The sequence below is a fragment of the Hippocampus guttulatus genome, chromosome 1 (genome assembly GCF_054856545.1).
Source record: "Hippocampus guttulatus isolate MCC_2025c chromosome 1, RoL_Hgut_1.0, whole genome shotgun sequence".
Taxonomy (NCBI): Eukaryota; Metazoa; Chordata; class Actinopteri; order Syngnathiformes; family Syngnathidae; genus Hippocampus; species Hippocampus guttulatus.
The window spans coordinates 26,620,263-26,627,442 of record NC_141261.1 but is presented as its reverse complement, the minus strand read 5'-3'; the positions used below and the strand labels follow the sequence as shown (position 1 = coordinate 26,627,442).

The 7,180-nt window shown below is 43.0% G+C and overlaps 1 long non-coding RNA gene across 1 annotated transcript; it reads left to right on the top strand.

Moving 5' to 3' along the window:
* Window positions 1–3,228: 3,228 nt before the first annotated feature.
* On the top strand, window positions 3,229–7,180 carry LOC147211190 (uncharacterized). The gene is made up of 2 exons (XR_015102219.1): window positions 3,229–4,199; window positions 6,211–7,180. It is a non-coding gene; the product is annotated as an uncharacterized LOC147211190 (long non-coding RNA).

Below are 7,180 nucleotides of genomic sequence, written 5' to 3'. Positions count from 1 at the left end.
AACCAATTGGACGAAACACGCAAAGAAACACGGCTGCCGCCTCTCTCCAGACCACAGCGTCATTCATGAGCAACATCGAACACATTCAACCCCCCTCAAGCGTCTCACCAGCGAGTCTCAGGTGTTCGACACGTTCAATGATTCCGCAAAAGCCAACCATTTAAAGAACAGTTTTGATCATTGATTAATCATGTACAGATGATGTTATAAGGTTAAATTTAAGGCTGCAGTTATCAAATATTTCGAGTAATTATTCCACCATTTAATCCAACAAGCGGATACACATTCATTTTATGTCATTTATAGATTATTCACTCTACGGCTGCAAATAATGATCATTTCTTGAATAAATTTAAGTGGGGGGGGTTTTCAGTCAGTGGTTTGTGAGAAAAGAGGAAAAACTATTTAGCAGTGTGTTTCAAAATAAAAGCTGCAAACATCCATTTTCGAATTCGCTTGTCCTCAACAGGGTCACGGGGCATGCCAGAGCCTATCCCAGCTGTCTTCAGGCTGTAGACGGGGGACACCCCAAACTGGTTCTCAGCCCATCGCAGGGCTGTTTGCATACATCTTATTTTTATTCAATAATTTCATGGAGGACTGCAGAAATTGGAGAATGTTTGCTGTTAAGAAGCTGAAATTTTAAGTTAACTAAGTCTTAACACAATTAATTGATTATCAAAGTAGTTGCTGATTGATTTGATAATCAATGACTTGTTGATTAATCGATTAATTGCTGTACCTCTACATGTAATGAAATTGAATTCATCGAAAACTAATCTATCACCAGTAAATATTCTCCTCAACGAGGGTCGCGGGGGGTGCTGGATCCTACCCCAGCCCTCTTCGGGCAGTAGGCGGGGGGCACCCTGAACCGGTTGCCAGCCAATTGCAGGGCACACAGAGACGAACAACCATCCGCGCTCACACTCACACCTAGGGACAATTTAGCGTGTTCAATCAGACTGCCATGTATGTTTTTGGAACGTGGGAGGAAACCGGAGCACCCGGAGAAAACCCACGCAGGCCCGGGGACAACATGCAAACTCCACACAGGGAGGCCGGAGCTGGAATCGAACCTCTGCACTGTGAAGTCGATGTGCTAACCACTGGACTACCGGGCCGCCCTAACGTCTGATTTTATTTTGGAAAATTTTGGCAAGTTTTCTGACAGATACATAGCAAAACTGAATCAGTCAATTTATGACAAAAAAATTTATGACAAAAAAAAGAATGGTTGTTCGCACCCGTTTGACTAACCCTTAATTGACGTGTGATATTACACAGTTTTGATTACATCATTAAATGACCAAATAAACAATAGTCACATCATAAACCATCATCATGGTCAAAAAGAGTACAGTACAGAGAACAGTAAACGCAAATGCAAAATTCACTTGTATCCCATTTTTCTGTGGAATAATTGACAGAATAATCACTTCTAAAAATATTGCCTCGTGGCAAACCTAATGTGTCCAGGTGCAGGTCACCTGTTGAATTGGATTTCATGTCATTTCCGAAATGCCTTGAAAAAGGGAAATTCAAGCATATGGAGCCCAATTTCATTTCACGCTCGAAATTCGGCTTCTTTTCTGCTCGTCAGCACCTGACAAGGGCCACACAGTCAACAGGGAATTAGGATGTAATCCTGACAAAAATAGACTTGGGGGTGGGGGCATTCAACACACATTCAATACCGGAGGCTTTTTATTTTTCGAGGAACATGTCCTGCATTTATTTGCGTGTCCATTATTAATAACACGAGCTGCCTGCAGCCAGCCAGCCAGCGGCCACTCTGCCAATCTGCTCAGGTTTTTGGTAAACCGCCTGGGAGTTTACATGGCGGAGCGAAAACCTCAGCGTCTGTGTGACACATATAATTGCATGCGCGCATGTGTGTGTGTGTGTTGGGGGATGCTATTGTGTGAGAATGTGAATTAGGTCAAACGTTGGCTTGCAACAATGATTAACTGTGCGCCCTGTGAGGAAGAAGCCTGAAGAGGAAGAGGGGAAGCTCACCCTTCTCTACATGCCACCGCGTCTAACAATCATCTCCGTTATATATCTGTTGTGATACACACACACACACACACACACACACACACACACACATATATATGTTTAGAGAGAGAAAGAGAGAGTGACCGAAGCTGTGAAAGCATGAGTCCCTGATAGAGAGCCTCCCGTTCGTTCCTTCCTTTTCATCCCCTTTTTAGTGTGCACGCGCTCAACTGGATGCGCTTTGTTTTTGGCAGCCACAGTGGGCATCCGTCACTGGCTGCCGTTTGGCTCAAAGTGCTAAATGAAGCGAGCGGCTGACAACAGGTTACAAAGCAGTCAGAGAGCGGAATGGCAACAGAATGATGCATGTCCTCACGTCCCCGCTTTACGCTCACATCAAAGTGTGCAAGGGAGAGGATGTCCCTGAGGTCAGCAGAACAACTGAAAGACCCCCGCCTCCCCTCAAACCCAGCAGCTCTTGCTGAGGAAGGTATGATATAGTTGCAAACAGAAACCTTGATTATCTTTTGACATCAGAGGTATCGGCGTTGTCACCCCCCCCCCCCCATCACCCCACACACATTATTTTTTTTGGGGGGGGCAATGCAGCACAGGGGAGGAAGGGGGTTCTGCACACGTGTCCGCGTCTTAAACGCGTGACTAGCGTGGACAGGCGAACACATGAGCACAAAAGAAAACGCGCAACATGGAACAACGCGTCCGCATTAATAATCTTTTATGGAGTTCGATGATAGGCACAAATGACGCCCCCCCCCCCACACACACACACGCACGCACACACACGAAGACGCACCCCCTTCAGGCATTGCGCTAAAGCATCACGTCTACTTACTCAGCTCCGACGTTTGGAGAGGGGCACCATGAGCCCGTCCTTTGGGTTCAGCTCGTCGGACCAGCAACCGCCTCCCAACCAGCATAATCGATCAACGTGCATGCGGCGCAGCGCGCTTCTATCCGTTCCTCCGTCACCGTGGGGGCTTCACGCAGCACCAATGCACCGCATTACATCTGGCATCGCTTTTTTACCCCTTCTCCTTTTTTTTGGTGCTACCTGCTGAGCCCCAGTAACAGCGCGCCTCTTCCTTCCCCGCCAGGTGGTAATAATGTATAGGTAAGGTAAGTGGGGCTTGGGGTGGGTGAGGGTGAGGGTCGCCTGGGAAAAGCAACCGAATTTCCACGCGCGTTCGCCTTCAACGTCCCTCAAGTCCCCGCCATCATCTCCCTTCGCGTCGCGTCCTCTGGGCTACCGAGCTTCCATGTGACACAGCAGGCACAGCTTGCAGGAGACTCCCCGATCGTGCGTGCCGTTCCCTTCTTACGCTATCTAGCGACTAATCTCGGAAGTGCGCCTCTCCATCTATCCACGACAATCTGATAGTACAGTACAGTATTCTGTCATCTATTTTTTGAGATATAAATGATTCTCTTTACATTTTCAAAATTTAAGGGCATATTGTAAGGAAATATTTATTTACATTAAAGTTATATTGTGAGAATAAAGTACATTTCGAAAAGAAAGTATACTATTACGAAAATTAAGTTCGATATATTCAAGGAAAAAAAGTTGTCCGAGAAAATACTCATTTTAGAGATGAAAAAGCATAGTCGTCTATATTTTTTAGATCAAAATTGTTCTCTTCAAGGCACAGTTGTAATTTTTTGACAAAAGTTGTATATTTTCAATAATAAATTGCGCCTTTTTAAGACAAAATTCAGATTACAAGAATAAATATAACAGAAAATAAGTTGGTTGTTTTCAAGTCATATTTTTAAGTTAAATGTCATACATAATATTCCTACAGTGGAACTCTCTTTAGGTAACTCACATACTACCAGGATAAAGTTGGGTATATATAAGAAAAGTTTATATTACCTGCAAAATGTTTTTGACATAAAGTTATGTTTGGAGATAAAAATGTTCACTGTTTTTAGATTTTAGTAGTGCTATTATGATAAATAATCCATGTATTTACAGTATTTGACGTATATACTGGATAAGGCTTTGCTGCTTTATTCGATCTTGTTTTGCTCTGCACTTTTTCCACGTGACGTTTCACCCTTCAATCGTTCTGGTGCTGCTTCTGCCCTCTAGTGGTACATTGTGACAATTGCAGGGAAGGCAACCGACCTATCAGAGCGAAGACGGCGTTGTTGCTGCCTGCAACCTTTCCAAATGGGTAACAACAGACATTCACTCGCACATCTTTCGAAACTAAAAGTGCTGTCGCTTGTTTTGAAACCAAGCACCCAGTCCACCACTCCAAAGTATTACGAGCACCCGCAAAAGGATTTAGGGGGGAAAAAAAACCGAGAATATTTATGTATTTTTTTCTGGGAAATGTCCCCCCCCTCAAGTTTAAGTCGTACTATTACAAGAGTGAAGTAATGTTTTTTTCAAGGCAAAAGTGATATATTTTCATGAAGGTTGACTTTATTATATCTAATATCATTATGTTCCATCCATCCATTTTCTGAAACGCTTTATCCTCACAAGGATAGCAGGGGGTGCTGGAGCATATCCCAGCTGTCTACGGGCGGTAGGCAGGGTACACCCTGAACCGGTTGCCAGCCAATCGCAGGGCACACAGACACAAACAACCATCCGCGCTCACACACACACCGAAGGACAATTTAGAGTTTTCAATCAGTCTGCCATGCATAGTTTTGGAATGTGGGAAGAAAGTGGAGTACCCGGAGAAAACCCACACAGGCACGGGGAGAACATGCAAACTCCACGACCTCTGTATCAGTGTATTGTGAGGTATAAATTGCAGCAGTGCGAGCAAAAAGAAAACTTGTACCTGTATTTATTCACATCATACAATCATAATATTACAAAAAACAAAGTTGTGTATTTTATACATAAAAAGTTAACGTTTTTTGTTTGTTTTTTACATTATAGTCCTAACATTATAAGAATAAAGTACTGTAATTTGTTTTGGAGACCCATGCTGCCTGACACGCAAATCACAATGTGAATGGACCTCTTTCCCATCGGTAGCCCAAAGTATAAGTTCATAAAAGGCAAAAGGGGGAGAGGGAAAATAAAATAAAAATATCACCGAGATATGCTGCTATAGAAATGACATGGTCACAAAACGTTGGTCATAATGCAGAGTATGTACACTAAATAGGTTTTGTTATAATGTTCATTCTACAATTAGGCGACCTTAGGGTCGGAATGATTATTCAAGTAAATTCATAACAGTTGCACTTCCCTTTTGAACTGAGAAAGATTTTCTTTTATTTTCGCTGAACTGTAGACGAGAGCTGGTAAAAGCCGAGGACAAGGACAAATGATGAATTCAATCATTCATTCATTCCTTCAGTGACCTTGACGAAAATACTGACACTCCGATACCTGCCCTGCCGATACAATACATCACTGGCCCTGAAACTTTTGATGCCAACTACCAACAACTACTAATCAACTGTGTGCATTTATGTGTAAAATTCTGTACACATTAACATTGCGCTTAAATAAAGTGGAAAAAAAGTGAGGATTCAAATGAGATATGTTGGACATAAAAGTTTAGTAGAAATGTAAATGTTTTGACAAAATATAGTTCAAAAAGAAAATATCTGCATTTTCTTTTTAACTGTTTTTATTGTACTTCTCAGTACCGTCTGAAAATTTTGACTCCAAGTACTTCCATCGTTTCATTTTTTTGCTTTGAGTTGCGAGCAAAAATTTGCGATATGAGTGCCTTAATGCTGGCAGTGAACTTAACTCACTTGACAACAAGCAGCAGTTTGTCAGATAATGAACAATTCTTCAAAAAAAAGCTTCAAGTTAGTTCATCTCACTCCCAGTTGACGTTTAAAACAATGAGGATTACACCACATAGTTTTGCCTGAGGAAAGTCCACTGAGCTACATGTGAACATCCATCCATCCATCCTTTTTCTCATCCGCTTATTCTCACAAGGGTCCCAAGCGTGTTGGAGCCGATCCCAGCTGTCTTCGGGCAGTAGGTAGGGTACACCCTGAACTGGTTGCCAGCCAATCACAGGGCACACAGAGACGAACAACCATTATTTATTAAAAAACACAAAGGGTTTTATCTTGAGACTTATCAAATCTCAAAACTCTTGCAAACAGATGCAGCTGACATAACATACTTTGGACTAAAAGCACCTCAATCCGGCTGATGAAACTGATTCATTTACATTTTTTTGCTTCCTCCAGGTGACCAAGGTGCGCAAACCAGCAGGAGCCACACAGTCGCAATGAATTATGATGCATAATTACTTTTAATTAAGTCCTGACTTTTTTTTTCCAAGATGACACCCGAGTAGGCAGCCGTCGGCAAGTACTCTTCAAGAGCCTTGCTTTTTGTTGTTTTTTTGTTGTTGTTGTTTATGTGTTTTGTTTTGTCACATGGTGTTTGTTGTTGCATCATGTGGACCTGATGTGGATTGTTTTCAGCGTTTTTTTGCCCATGACATTCGTCAAAGAATCTGTGCTTGGTGGTTGCGCCTTCTCAGCAGCACGCATGTACCAGCACTGATTTTGATTGGGAGGAATGTCGGCACCACCTGACTGCCGGTGCTGGACAGCCCCGGGGCGTTTGTGTTTTTTGCACCTGTAATGGGCAGCATTTTTCACAGCCCCGTTTTGTTTAGCGGAAATGTCGGTGCTGTTGGACAGTCTGCGGCTTGTGGAGCCGACGTTAAGAACAAAGGAGCGCCAGTGCAGAGCGCAGATGCGTATGTGGAACTGTGAGTCGCCACTTGGAATTGAAGCAGATTTACATGGGACAGGGGATGTGAGTCAATCTCTTTTTTCGTCAATGGATGCGGCAGCTTCTTGTTTGCTTTCAAACTTAGCTCGTAGCAGATGTGTGCACATTTTCAGCATGACCTCTCTGATCCACTGGCGAAAGGACACTTTGATTCTCTCCTCTTTCATCTATAACTGCTTCAAATAACAAAGTGTATGCAGAAAAAGTGGTTAAGATCGCATGACTGTCTGTGCCTCATGTGTTGTGTTGTATTATTTTGTTATTTTATGTTAACTGTTCTGTTGATGGCGGCGCGGGTACCCGCATTGACTTCTCTCTCTCCTGTGGTTGCACTGTGGTTGAGAGGAAGGAAATTTCATCTGTGCTGTATGTTGCACATAGAGCATATTTGACAATAAAGCTGACTTGACTTGA